Source organism: Bubalus bubalis, chromosome 16 (assembly GCF_019923935.1).
Source record: "Bubalus bubalis isolate 160015118507 breed Murrah chromosome 16, NDDB_SH_1, whole genome shotgun sequence".
Lineage (NCBI taxonomy): Eukaryota > Metazoa > Chordata > Mammalia > Artiodactyla > Bovidae > Bubalus > Bubalus bubalis.
Genome location: NC_059172.1, coordinates 34,671,321 through 34,686,266, shown reverse-complemented (window position 1 = coordinate 34,686,266; position 14,946 = coordinate 34,671,321). Strand labels below are relative to the sequence as shown.

General features: G+C 38.2%; 1 pseudogene; it reads left to right on the top strand.

Annotated features, from left to right (window-relative positions):
* Positions 1 to 722: 722 nt before the first annotated feature.
* LOC123464981 lies at positions 723 to 1,657 on the top strand (annotated as a pseudogene).
* The last annotated feature ends 13,289 nt before the right edge of the window (positions 1,658 to 14,946 follow it).

Sequence of the window (14,946 nt, the reverse complement as noted above, 5' to 3'; positions counted from 1 at the left end):
AATGTGCCATATTGGAGATACGTGAGAATTATAAATAATTTATAATTAGCTGAAGTAAAGTTATAATTCTATTATGATATAAATAAAATATTTAAATATGAAATAATAATGTGAGATTTAATACAATTACTTTTCATTTGTCAACATTTTCAAGTTATGTTAATGTTCTGGAAAACATTAAGCATCAAAAAATGCATAAAAACATGTACATAGTGATGTACATTTTTCATTTTGCTTTGGACTCCAGTGTGGTTTGACACAGCTCTGGTTCAGAATTTTGATGTTCTGTTTGTCATGGATATTTTTGCATTGGTTTTGACTTTTGTAAATATTGCATAAAAATGTTATCTATCCAATTGCTGTGAGTTGTTTTTTTCTTTTAGCACCATCCTTATATTCCATTCCCAAGGCAAATGTCTTACTTGCCTCACCCTAGCTTCAGTCCTGCTGTTCATAGCATATGCTAAGTATGACAGAGTAGGAAAAATGAGAGGTTTGAGTCACACTGTCTTTTACTTGTTTAATGGATTAATTTAATCTAGCTAAAATTTATCTGTACAATAAAGATGATAGATAAAAGCTACCTCTAACTCTGTAGGGACTACATGAGGTATAATAATTAGAACAATTTTCAGAATATCTGACAGACAGTAGTTTTGACTCAATGAAATGTATCATTGCAGGAACTAAGTGAAGGAGAATACCATTTCACTCAGGCCACCATGCTGTCGATTGGTAATTCCACTTCCCCAACTTTCTTCTTGACTGGAGTTCCAGGGCTAGAACGTTTTCACATCTGGTTTTCTATCCCCTTTTGGTGCCTTTGTGTGATTGCCCTTTTGGGGAATGCACCATCCTGTATGTAATGATCACAAACTCCAGCCTCCATGAGCCCATGTACTACTTCCTCTCCATGCTCTCCACCACCGACATTAGTATCACTATTTCCTCTCTTCCCACGACACTTGGTGTCCTCTGGTTCAATGCCAGGGTCATCAGCCTGGATGCTTGCATTCTGCAGATGTTCTTTCTGCATGGATTCACCCTCATGGAATCTTCTGTGCTTTTGGCCATGGCTTTTGACTGCTTTGTTGCCATCCGCAATCCCCTAAGGTATGCTATGATTCCAACCAACTCTAGAATCATCAAAGCTGGTATGGTAATTTTTGTACAAATGCTGGTCAACCTGATGCCCTTGCTCCTGCTCCTTAAGAGGTTATCCTTCTGTGGTCCTAATGTGCTTTCTCACTTCTATTGCTACCACCCTGATGTGATTAAGTGTTCTTGCTCAAGTATCAAGGTGAACAGTATCTGTGGTTTAGTTGCTCTCATTCTGACCTCAGGTATAGATATTCCCTGCATTTTCCTCTCCTACATGCTGATCATCAAGTCCATCCTTAGCATCGCCTCCCCAGAGGAAAGGCAAAAGGCTTTTGGCACTTGCATCTCTCACATTGGTGCTGTTGCCATCTTCTACATCCCCTGGGTCATCCTGGCTTTGGTACATCGGTTTGGGCATAATGCTCCTCCATATGTCCATACACTGATGTCAAATCTCCATTTTCTATTTCCCTCAATGCTGAACCCTATTATATATAGTGTGAAGACCAAACAAATCTGTAAAGCTTTCTACAAACTGTTTCCAAACACAGAGTAGAAAGTCTGATCATGCAATGTCCTAGATAGAAATAACCTTACTTTCTTCCTCCCTTCCTTCAACATTTTATTGTGAGTAACATTACACTTTTCCTTAGTGGTGGTAATACAAGTTTATATTAGAAACATCCTTGTCCTCTATAGTCTAGTTTATATAGTCTAGTGTCAGGGACATAAAGTTAAATATATATAATAATGGCAGTGAATAGGACTGTTATCATAGAATTATATCCAGAAGGCTATATGACACTGAAGAAAATATCTAGGTTAAATTGCAGATTCAAAGAAGTGTTTGAAGAGCTAACTACTTGAACTAAGAATAATATGTAACATGTAAAAACGTAAGGATCTTCCAGGCCCAGGGCACAGGTCTCTGAAGTCAATGAAATTGACATAGCCTGATACACCAAGGATTATACATGGTTACTATAGCTGGAGTAAGGGATGCATGAGACAGTGAAAGGAGTAAGAGAGGTTATATGTGAGGTTATAAAATAACCTTTGTGCCTGGTAAAGTGACGGTATGAAAGCTTGAAGAACAATCAACTGGAATTGGAAGTTTTATTAGATTCTCTTTTTAAAAAATCCATGATTCCCTGGAAAAAAAAATTCTCTCTTTATTCTTCTGATTTGAGGGAATCTAAGAAATGTTAATCTTCAATCCCCTAATGTCATATAAATGTATTTTTTGTCCTGGTTTAAACATAGGGATTCTATAGTTCTGGTATTATGATCTACTATTGCTGAACTTGAATTCTAAACTTTCTAGCACCAGCTCTAATTCTTAAGTACTCAAGGGTAGATAATGAAGATTACAAGACTCTAAGAGGGAAGATCCCGTGGAGAAGGAAATGGCAACTCACTCTAGTATTCTAGCCTGGGAAATCCCATGGGTTTTGGAGTCAGGAGCATTACACTCCAAGGGATCACAAAGAGTTGGACATGACTGAGCAACTGACACACAAAGGAAAAGACAGAAATGGTAGTAAAATTTAGTGCTTTCCTGTCTCTTCTGACAATATCATTTCCAAATACATCTCCTTTCAGTCCAGTTCAGTTGCTCAGTCATGTCCAACTCTTTGCAACCCCATGAACCACAGCACTCCAGGCCTCCCTGTCCATCACCAACTCCCGGAGTCCACCCAAACCCGTGTTCATTGTGTCGGTGATGCCACCCAACCATATCATCCTCTGTCGTCCCCTTCTCCTCCTGCCTTCAATCTTTCCCAGCATCAGGCTCTTTTCAAATGAGTCAGCTCTCTGCATCAGGTGGCCAAAGTATTGGAGTTTCAGCTTCAACATCAGTCCCTCCAATGTATACCCAGGACTGATCTCCTTTAGGCTGGACTGGTTGGATCTCCTTGCAGTCCAAGGGACTCTCAAGAGTCTTTTCCAACACCACAGTTCAAAAGCACATCCCTTTTATTCCCTCACAAAAATCTTCTGACATAATATTAGTTTGCCAGGCTTCTCTGTCCATGGAATTCTCCAGGCAAGAACACTGGAGTGGGTAAGCATTCTCTTCTCCAGAGGAATTTTCCTGACCCAGGGATTGAACTCATCTCCTGAATTGCAGGCAGATTCTTTACCATTTGAGACGCCAGGCAAGCCCCAAGACATACAAAAGAAGGATCAGAATTGGGTAAAGAGTATGAAATAATGCACTGAAGGAAAGATATTTTGTGCCTTATTTCATATCTTGTAGAAACATTTACATCTTAAGGTGACTGGATATAGGAGTTTAATAGCATTTCTGAGCTTTTTGTAAACAGTATTAATTGTTTCCTTTGTTATTTTCCCCTGAAAGTTAGTAAAACTGAACAAACAATGGTAGAAAAATGATGTTACTAAAGTTGTAATATTAATTATGTACATACAATTGTGCCTCTGTCACTACCTTGCAGCTTCTATTATGCCTTACCCTACTTCCACCCTCCATAAATAAAGTCTTACTCTTTTGTTTGTTTTTCTTCTGTTATAAAGTCTTTATATATTTTCTCTTCTTGCCATTTTCTTCTCCAACAAATGAAAAATAGAGATAAAGCTAAAACTGGGCCTAGAGAGAAATTTTAATAGAAAATGAATGTTTGTTACTTAGTCACTGTCATGTCTGACTCTTTTGTAACACCATGGCCTTTATAGCCCACTAGGCTCCTCTGTCCATGGGATTTCCCAGCCACGAACACTGGAGTGGGTTGCCATTTCTTTCTCCAGGGGATCTTCCTGACACAGGGCTCAAACCTGCATCTCCTGCATTGGTACAGGATTCTTTACCACTCAGATCAGATCAGATCAGTTGCTCAGTCGTGTCCCACTCTTTGCGACCCCATGAATCGCAGCACTCCAGGACTCCCTGTCCATCACCAACTCCCGGAGTTCACTCAGACTCATGTCCATCGAGTCAGAGATGCCATCTAGCCATCTCATCCTCTGTCATCCCCTTCTCCTTTTGCCCCCAATCCCTCCCAGCATCAGAGTCTTTTCCAATGAGTCAACTCTTTGCAAGAGGTGGCCAAAGTACTGGAGTTTCAGTTTTAGCATCATTCCTTCCAAAGAAATCCCAGGGCTGATCTCCTTCAGAATGGACTGGTTGGATCTCCTTGCAGTCCAAGGGACTCTCAATAGTCTTCTCCAACACCACAGTTCAAAAGCATCAATTCTTCGGCGCTCAGCCTTCTTCACAGTCCAACTCTCACATCCATACATGACCACTGGAAAAACCATAGCCTTAACAAGACGAATCTTTGTTGGCAAAGTAATGTCTCTGCTTTTGAATATGCTATCTAAGTTGGTCATAACTTTCCTTCCAAGGAGGAAGCATCTTTTCATTTCATGGCTACAGTCACCATCTGCAGTGATTTTGGAGCCCAGAAAAATAAAGTCTGCCACTGTTTCCACTGTTTCCCCATCTATTTCCCATGAAGTGATGGGACCAGATGCCATGATCTTCGTTTTCTGAACGTTGAGCTTTAAGCCAATTTTTTCACTCTCCACTTTCACTTTCATCAAGAGGCTTTTTAGTTCCTCTTCACTTTCTACCATAAGGGTGGTGTCATCTGCATATCTGAGGTTAGATATTTCTCCTGGCAATCTTGATTCCAGCTTGTGTTTCTTCCAGTCCAGCATTTCTCATGATGTACTCTGCATATAAGTTAAATAAACAGGGTGACAGTATACAGCCTTCATGTACTCCTTTTCCTATTTGGAACCAGTCTGTTGTTCCATGCCCAGTTCTAACTGTTGCTTCCTGACATGCATCCAAATTTCTCAAGAGGCAGATCAGGTGGACTGGTGTTCCCATCTCTTTCAGAATTTCCCACAGTTTATTGTGATCCACACAGTCAAAGGCTTTGGCATAGTCAATAAAGCAGAAATACATGTTTTTATGGAACACTCTTGGAAGCCCAAAAAAATGAGTCTAATAGGAAATAAAAGAAACTCTGAAAACAATTTAGTTAAGTATTTAGCTCCAGAATTTAGAAAAAGAAGTAAAGGACACCTCTTCCCCTCCCCCAGGAAAAAAAAAAAAAAAACAGAAAATGAGATAAAGTAATAAATGTTGAAGATGGCAGAGGAGTAGGACGGTGAGAACACTTTCTCCCCCACAAATTCATCAAAAGAACATTTAAACACTGAGTAAATTCCACAAAACAACTTCTGAATGCTGGCAGAGGACATCAGACACTCAGAAAAGCAACCCAAGTCTTCGAAAGGAGGTAGGAAAAAAATATAAAAGACAAAAAAAGAGACAAAAGAGGGAGGGATGGAGTTCCGTCCCAGGAAGGGAGTCTTAAAAAGAGAGAAGTTTCCAAACACCAGGACGCCTTGTCACTGCCGAATCTGTGCCAAGCCTTGGAAGCACAGAGGGCAACATAACAGGGAGGAAAAATAAATAAACAATTAAAACCCACACGTTGCGAGCCCTATGGTAACTCACCCAGCGGAGAAGCAGTGCAAACGCCTATGTCCACCATTAGCAAGCGGGGGCTGGGCAGGGAGGCGCGGTGCGGGCTGCATCGCAAGGATCTGGCCTGAATACCCCGAGCGCTATCTGAGCGAAATAATTTGGGCTAGCAAACCAGACTGTGGGATATCTACCACACGAAAAGCCAGCCCTAACCTAAGACACCGCCAGGCCCGCGCACAGAACAAAGGACTGAACAGAGATAGCCAGCAGCAGACCATCCCCCTCCAGTGACAGGCAGCCAGAGCCTGAAGGGGACAATCGCAGCCCCAGAGAGACATTATCTATAAAACTGTAAGCAGGCTTCTTTGCTAACTAAAACTTCTTGGGGGTCTGGACGGTCAACATCTGCCTGAGAAGGTGCGCCGGTTGCACACCTAGATAACTGAGCGGCGGGGAGGGGATAAGTCGCAGCAATTGTGCGCGCCAAACACCTCAGCACCTGAGCTGCTCGGAAATGGGAAGGGCACAAAACGCAGACCCAACCGAGAGTCTGCGCCTCTGAGGACTAACTGAGTGCCTGAACCTGAGTGGCTTGGACATGGGAAGTGCAGGCAGCCCAGGGCCAGCCCCGGATGGTTCCTGGCAGAGCAACCTAGAGCCTGAGCAGCGTGGGCAGGCAGGCTACACGCGCCATGAACGGAGGCAGACCCAGTGTGGCTGAGACACTGCGAGCGCACGCCAGTGTTATTTGTTTGCAGCATCCCTCCCTACCTCCCCACAGCGTGACTGAACAACTGAGCCTAAAAAAAAAAAAAAAAAAAAAAAGTGTCCTCCATCGTCCCCTTTGTGTCAGGGCGGAAACCAGACACTGAAGAGACCAGCAAACAGAAGAAGCTATAACAGAGGGAACCACCTTGGAAGCTACAGGCAATAGATTAAAACCCTGTGGTTAGTATCAACTACATAGGAAGGGGCCTATAGATCTTGAGAAATATAAGTCGGACCAAGGAACTAGCCAAAAATGAACTGAACCCACAATACTCACAACAAAACCGGAGAAAGTCCTAGATATAGTTTTACTATTTTTATGATCATTCTTTCTTTCTTTTTTTTTATTTTTTTAATTTAAAAAAAAATTTTAAGTCCTCTATTATTCCTTTAATTTTCATTTTTATAACCTATTACTTTGCAAAAAAAAAAAAAAGAGAGAAGACCCTATTCTTTTTTTTAAAGCAAACTTCATATATATACTTTTTATAATTTTTTGACCTTGTTTTTTTTTCCTTTATTTTTCCTGCTTTTCTTTAACATTGTATTTTTGAATAGCCAAACTCTACCCTAGATTTTTAATTTTAGCTTTTTGGTATTTGTTATCAATTTTGTAACTATAGTTTTTTTTTTATAATTTCTGTGACCCTTTTTTATTTTTTCATTTTCTTTTTCTCTGTTTCTTTCTCTTCTATTTTAAATAACATTGTATATCTGAAATTCCAAACTCTACTCTAGATTTTTAATTTATGCTTTTTGGTAATTGTTATCAATTTTGTACCTGTATTTTCTTTATAATTTATGCGACTTTGTTCTTGTTTGTTTTTGCTGTGTTTTTCTCTCTCTCTCTTTCTTTTTCTTCTTCTTTTTTTAACATTGTATTTTTGAAATTCCAAACTCTACTCTAGATTTTTAACTTTTGCTTTTTGGTATTAGTTATCAATTTTGTACCTATATTTTCTTTATAATTTTCGCTACCTTGTTTGTTTTTGTATGTTCGTTTTTTCTCTCTTTCTTTTCCTTCTTCTTTTCTTTAACATCATATTTTTGAAATTCCAAACTCTACTCTAGATTTTTAATTTTTGCTTTTATGTATTTGTTACCAATTTTATACCTTTAAGAACCCAATCTTCAGTACTCATTTTTCACTAGGGAGCGAGATTACTGCCTTGACTGCTCTCTCTCCCTTTGGACTCTCCTTTTACTCCACCTGGTCGCCTGTGTCGCCTCCCTAACCCCTCTCTACTCTACCCAACTCTGTGAATTTCTGTGTGTTCCAGATGGTGGAGAACACTTAGGGAACTGATTACTGGCTGGATCTGTCTCCCTCCTTTTCATTCCCCCCTTTTATCCTCCTGGCCACCTCTGTCACCTTCCTCCTTCTTCTCTTCCCTGTATAACTCCATGAACAACTCTGAGCAGTCCAGTTGTGGAGTGCACATAAGGAAGAGATTACTGGATAGCCCGCTCTCTCCTCTATTGATTCCACCTCATCTCATTTGGGTCACCTCTAACTCCCTCCTCCCTCTTCTCTTCATGTAATGCTGTGAACCTCTCTGGGTGACCCTCACGGTAGAGAAACTTTTCATCTTTAACATTGATGTTTTATCAATGGTGCTGTATAGAAGGAAAAGCTTTGAAACTACTGTAAAAATAAGACCGATAACTGGAAGCAGGAGGCTTAAGTCCAAACCCTGACTCCAGGGAGCTCCTGACTCCAAGGAACATTAATTGACAGGAACTCATGAAATGCCTCCATACCTGCACTGAAACCAAGCACCACACAAGGGCCAACAAGTTTCAGGGCAAGACATACCAAGCAAATTCTCCAGCAACAAGGAACACAGCCCTGAGCTCCAAGATACAGGCAGCCCAAAGTCACCCCAAAACTCTAGACATCCCATAACTCATAACTGGACATTTCATTGCACTCCAGAGAGAAGAAATACAGCTCCACCCACCAGAACACCGACACAAGCTTCCCTAACCAAGAAACCTTGACAAGCCACCTGTACAAACCCACACACAGCGAGGAAACGCCACAATAAAGAGAACTCCACAAACTGTCAGAATACAGAAAGGACACCCCAAACTCAGCAATTTAAACAAGATGAAGAGACAGAGGAATACCCAGCAGATAAAGGAACAGGATAAAAGCCCACCAAACCAAACAAAAGAGGAAGAGAGAGGGAATCTACCTGATAAAGAATTCTGAATAATGATAGTGAAATTGATCCAAAATCTTGAAATCAAAATGGAATCACAGATAAATAGCCTGGAGACAAAGATTGAGAAGATGCAAGAAAGGTTTAACAAGGACCTAGAAGAAATAAAAAAGAGTCAATATATAATGAATAATGCAATAAATGAAATTAAAAACACTCTGGAGGCAACAAATAGTAGAATAATAGAGGCAGAAGATAGGATTAGTGAATTAGAAGATAGAATGGTAGAAATAAATGAATCAGAGAGGATAAAAGAAAGATGAATTAAAAGAAATGAGGACAATCTCAGAGACCTCCAGGACAATATTAAATGCTACAACATTCGAATCATAGGGGTCCCAGAAGAAGAAGACAAAAAGAAAGACCATGAGAAAATACTTGAGGAGATAATTGTTGAAAAGTTCCCTAAAATGGGGAAGGAAATAACCACCCAAGTCCAAGAAACCCAGAGAGTCCCAAACAGGATAAACCCAAGGCAAAACACCCCAAGACACATATTAATCAAATTAACAAAGATCAAACACAAAGAACAAATATTAAAAGTAGCAAGGGAAAAACAACAAATACCACACAAGGGAATTCCCATAAGGATAACAGCTGATCTTTCAATAGAAACTCTCCATGCCAGGAGGGAATGGCAAGACATACTTAAAGTGATGAAAGAAAATAACCTACAGCCCAGATTATTGTACCCAGCAAGGATCTCATTCAGCTATGAAGGAGAAATCAAAAGCTTTACAGACAAGCAAAAGCTGAGAGAATTCATCACCACCAAACCAGCTCTCCAACAAATACTAAAGGATATTCTCTAGACAGGAAACACAAAAAGGGTGTATAAAATCGAACCCAAAACAGTAAAGTAAATGGCAACGGGATCATATTTATCAGTAATTACCTTAAACGTAAATGGGTTGAATGCCCCAACCAAAAGACAAAGACTGGCTGAATGGATACAAAAACAAGACCCCTACATATGTTGTCTACAAGAGACCCACCTCAAAACAGGGGACACATACAGACTGAAAGTGAAGGGCTGGAAAAAGATTTTCCATGCAAATAGAGACCAAAAGAAAGCAGGAGAAGCAATACTTATATCAGATAAAATAGACTTTAAAACAAAGGCTGTGAAAAGAGACAAAGATGGTCACTACATAATGATCAAAGGATCAATCCAAGAAGAAGATATAACAATTATAAATATATATGCACCCAACACGGGAGCACCGCAATATGTAAGACAAACGCTAACAAGTATGAAAGGAGAAGTTAACAATAACACAATAATAGTGGGAGACTTTAATACCCCTCTCACACCTATGGATAGATCAACTAAACAGAAAATTAACAAGGAAACACAAACTTTAAACGATACAATAGACCAGTTAGACCTAATTGATATCTATAGGACATTTCATCCCAAAACAATGAATTCCACCTTTTTCTCAAGCGCACATGGAACCTTCTCCAGGATAGATCATATCCTGGGCCATAAATCTAGCCTTGGTAAATTCAAAAAAATAGAAATCATTCCAAGCATCTTTTCTGACCACAACGCAGTAAGATTAGATCTCAATTATAGAAGAAAAACTATTAAAAATTCCAACATGTGGAGGCTGAACAACACGCTGCTGAATAACCAACAAATCACAGAAGAAATCAAAAAAGAAATCAAAATTTGCATAGAAACGAATGAAAATGAAAACACAACAATCCAAAACCTATGGGACACTTTAAAAGCAGCCCTAAGGGGAAAGTTCATAGCAATACAGGCATATCTCAAGAAACAAGAAAAAAGTCAAATAAATAACCTAACTCTACACCTAAAGCAACTAGAAAAGGAAGAAATGAAGAACCCCAGGGTTAGTAGAAGGAAAGAAATCTTAAAAATTAGAGCAGAAATAAATGCAAAAGAAACAAAAGAGCCCATAGCAAAAATCAACAAAGCCAAAAGCTGGTTCTTTGAAAGGATAAATAAAATTGACAAACCATTAGCCAGACTCATCAAGAAACAAAGGGAGAAAATCAAATCAATAAAATTAGAAATGAAAATGGAGAGATCACAACAGACAACACAGAAATACAAAGGATCATAAGAGACTACTATCACCAATTATATGCCAATAAAATGGACAACGTGGAAGAAATGGACAAATTCTTAGAAAAGTACAACTTTCCAAAACTCGACCAGGAAGAAATAGAAAATCTTATCAGATACATCACAAGCACGGAAATTGAAACTGTAATCAGAAATCTTCCAGCAAACAAAAGCCCAGGTCCAGAGGGCTTCACAGCTGAATTCTACCAAAAATTTAGAGAAGAGCTAACACCTATCCTGCTCAAACTCTTCCAGAAAATTGCAGAGGAAGGTAACCTTCCAAACTCATTCTATGAGGCCACCATCACCCTAATACCAAAACCTGACAAACATCCCACAAAAAAAAGAAAACTACAGGCCAATATCACTGATGAACATAGATGCAAAAATCCTTAACAAAATTCTAGCAATCAGAATCCAACAACACATTAAAAAGATCATATACCAGGACCAAGTGGGCTTTATCCCAGGGATGCAAGGATTCTTCAATATCCGCAAATCAATCAATGTAATACACCACATTAACAAATTGAAAAATAAAAACCATATGATTATCTCAATAGATGCAGAGAAAGCCTTTGACAAAATTCAACATCCATTTATGATAAAAACCCTCCAGAAAGCAGGTATAGACGGAACATACCTCAACATAATAAAAGCTATATATGACAAACCCACAGCAAACATTATCCTCAATGGTGAAAAATTGAAAGCATTTCCCCTAAAGTCAGGAACAAGACAAGGGTGCCCACTTTCACCATTACTATTCAACATAGTTTTGGAAGTTTTTGGCCACAGCAATCAGAGCAGAAAAAGAAATCAAAGGAATCCAAATTGGGAAAGAACAAGTAAAACTCTCACTATTTGCAGATGACATGATCCTCTACATAGAAAACCCTAAAGACTCCACCAGAAATTTACTAGAACTAATCAATGACTATAGTAAAGTTACAGGATATAAAATCAACACACAGAAATCCCTTGCACTCCTATACGCTAATAATGAGAAAACAGAAAGAGAAATTAAGGAAACAATTCCATTCACCATTGCAACGGAAAGAATAAAATACTTAGGAATATATCTACCTAAAGAAACTAAAGACCTATATATAGAAAACTATAAAACACTAGTGAAAGAAATCAAAGAGGACACCAATAGATGGAGAAATATACCATGTTCATGGATTGGAAGAATCAATATAGTGAAAATGAGTATACTACCCAAAGCAATTTATAGATTCAATGCAATCCCCATCAAGCTACCAACGGTATTCTTCACAGAGCTAGAACAAATAATTTCACAATTTGTATGGAAATACAAAAAACCTCGAATAGCCAAAGCTATCTTGAGAAAGAAGAATGGAACTGGAGGAATCAACTTACCTAACTTCAGGCTCTATTACAAAGCCACAGTTATCAAGACAGTATGGTACTGGCACAAAGACAGAAATATTGATCTATGGAACAAAATAGAAAGCCCAGAGATAAATCCATGCACATATGGACACCTTAGCTTTGACAAAGGAGGCAAGAATATACAATGGATTAAAGACAATCTCTTTAACAAGTGGTGCTGGGAAAACTGGTCATCCACTTGTAAAAGAATGAAACTAGAACACTTTCTAACACTGTACACAAAAATAAACTCAAAATGGATTAAAGATCTCAACATAAGACCAGAAACTATAAAACTCCTAGAGGAGAACATAGGCAAAACACTCTCCGACATACATCACAGCAGGATCCTCTATGACCCACCTCCCAGAATATTGGAAATAAAAGCAAAAATAAACAAATGGGACCTAATTAACCTTAAAAGCTTCTGCACAACAAAGGAAATTATAAGCAAGGTGAAAAGGCAGCCTTCAGAATGGGAGAAAATAATAGCAAATGAAGCAACTGACAAACAACTAATCTCAAAAATATACAAGCAACTCCTACAGCTCAACACCAGAAAAATAAATGACCCAATCAAAAAATGGGCCAAAGAACTAAATAGACATTTCTCCAAAGAAGACATACAGATGGCTAACAAACCCATGAAAAGATGCTCAACATCACTCATTATCAGAGAAATGCAAATCAAAACCACTATGAGGTACCATTTCACAGCAGTCAGAATGGCTGCGATCCAAAAGTCTACAAGCAATAAATACTGGAGACTGTGTAGAGAAAAGGGAACCCTCTAACACTGTTGGTGGGAATGCAAACTAGTACAGCCACTCTGGAGAACAGTGTGGAGATTCCTTAAAACACTGGAAATAGAACTGCCTTATGATCCAGCAATCCCACTGCTGGGCATACACACTGAGGAAACCAGAAAGGAAAGAGACACGTGTATTCCACTGTTCATCACAGCACAGTTTATAATAGCCAGGACATGGAAGCAACCTAGATGCCCATCAGCAGAGGAATGGATAAGAAAGCTGTGGTACATATACACAATGGAGTATTACTCAGCCATTAAAAAGAATACATTTGTATCAGTTCTAATGAGGTGGATGAAACTGGAGCCTATTATACAGAGTGAAGTAAGCCAGAAAGAAAAACACCAAAACAGTATACTAACACATATATATGGAATTCAGAAAGATGGTAACAATAACCCTGTGTACGAGACAGCAAAAGAGACCCTGATGTATAGATCAGTCTTATGGACTCTGTAGGAGTGGGAGAGGATGGAGAGATTTGGGAGAATGACATTGAAACATGTATAATATCATGTATGAAACGAGTTGCCAGTCCAGATTCGATGCACGATACTGATGCTTGGGGCTGGTGCACTGGGACAACCCAAAGGGAGGGTATGGGGAGGGAGGAAGGAGGAGGGTTCAGGATGGGGAATACAGGTATACCTGTGGCGGATTCATTTCGATATTTGGCAAAACTAATACAATATTGTAAAGTTTAAAAATAAAATAAAATTTAAAAAATAAATAAATAATAAAATAAAAATTAAAAAAAAGTAATAAATGTTAGTGGAAAAAGATTTGTTTAAAAACTATTAATTAATAAATAAGATTAAAAAGACAAAAGTTAACTCATTAGAAAGACTAGTAAACTTGACTGGAAAGAATGATCAATTATAGTTGAGGAAAAGCATAAAAAATCAAAATTAGGAATGCAGAATTACATCATTACTAATCCAACAGACACTTTTGAAGATGTAAAAGAAAACAATTTTTAAAACCAGGGACCAATTTTTTGAAAATTCAGGTAAGATGTTAAAATATCTAAAAAGCACAGTTTTGAATAGTAATAAAAGAGAAAAAAGGCTCAATAATCCCATAAAAATCAAATACATTATATTCATATGTACAAACCAACACAAAGACATAAAAGTAGAAGGGAAGAAACATAGAAGGACAAAATGAAGAAAGGAATTGAGGGAGGGAGAAAAAAGAAGGAAGAGAAGGACAGTAGGAAGGGAGACAGAAAGAAAACACAGAACAATTTGCTTTAATTTCCAAACTATAGGCTCCAACTACACAAACTCTTTGAGAGAACGGGAAAATAAGGAACACTTCCTAATGAGTTTTATAAAACCAATTTTATTCAACACCGCAAAGAAGAACCCAGCCAATCCAGGCACCCAAAGAGAAGTAACACACACAGGGAGAATAAATGGAAAGGAAAGAAGAAAAGTAAATACTATTATTTATTGAATGCCTTATAGATTAAGTAGAAGACTGAAATGAATCAACAAATAAGATTTATGGTATGTCACCACAGAAAGAATATTTTTCATCTTTTCTACCAACAACCTTAAGAGTAGATTAAAGGATTACTATTTAAAATACATGAAAAACCACATACTTAAGAATAAATTTCACAAAGGTATAAAATTCTTCTACTCTGAAAACTATAAAACAACATTGAAACTAAAGAAACCAAGTAAATGGAGGTATAAATCATATTCATGGACTGAATGACTCAGTAAAGTATTGTGAAACATTCTCCCCGAGATTGTTCAGTGTAATCCCACTGAAACCTCAGAATTTCTGTGTAGATTGGTGTGTGTGTGTGTGTGTGTGTGTGTGTGTGTGTGTGTGTGTGTGTGTATTAACTAGTTATTCTAACATTCACAATAATTTTTTAGAAATAAAGTTGTTTTACTCTATTTAATAACAGAACTGCTACAAAGCTACAATAATTATGACAGTATGATTTTTTCCCAGATTAGACAAATGAAGTATTAAAGCAAAAAAGAATCCAAAACTTTTACACTACATATGTGGACACTCTATATGGAGCCATATAGCAGTGGAGAAAAGATGGGTCTCTTCAATGAAAGT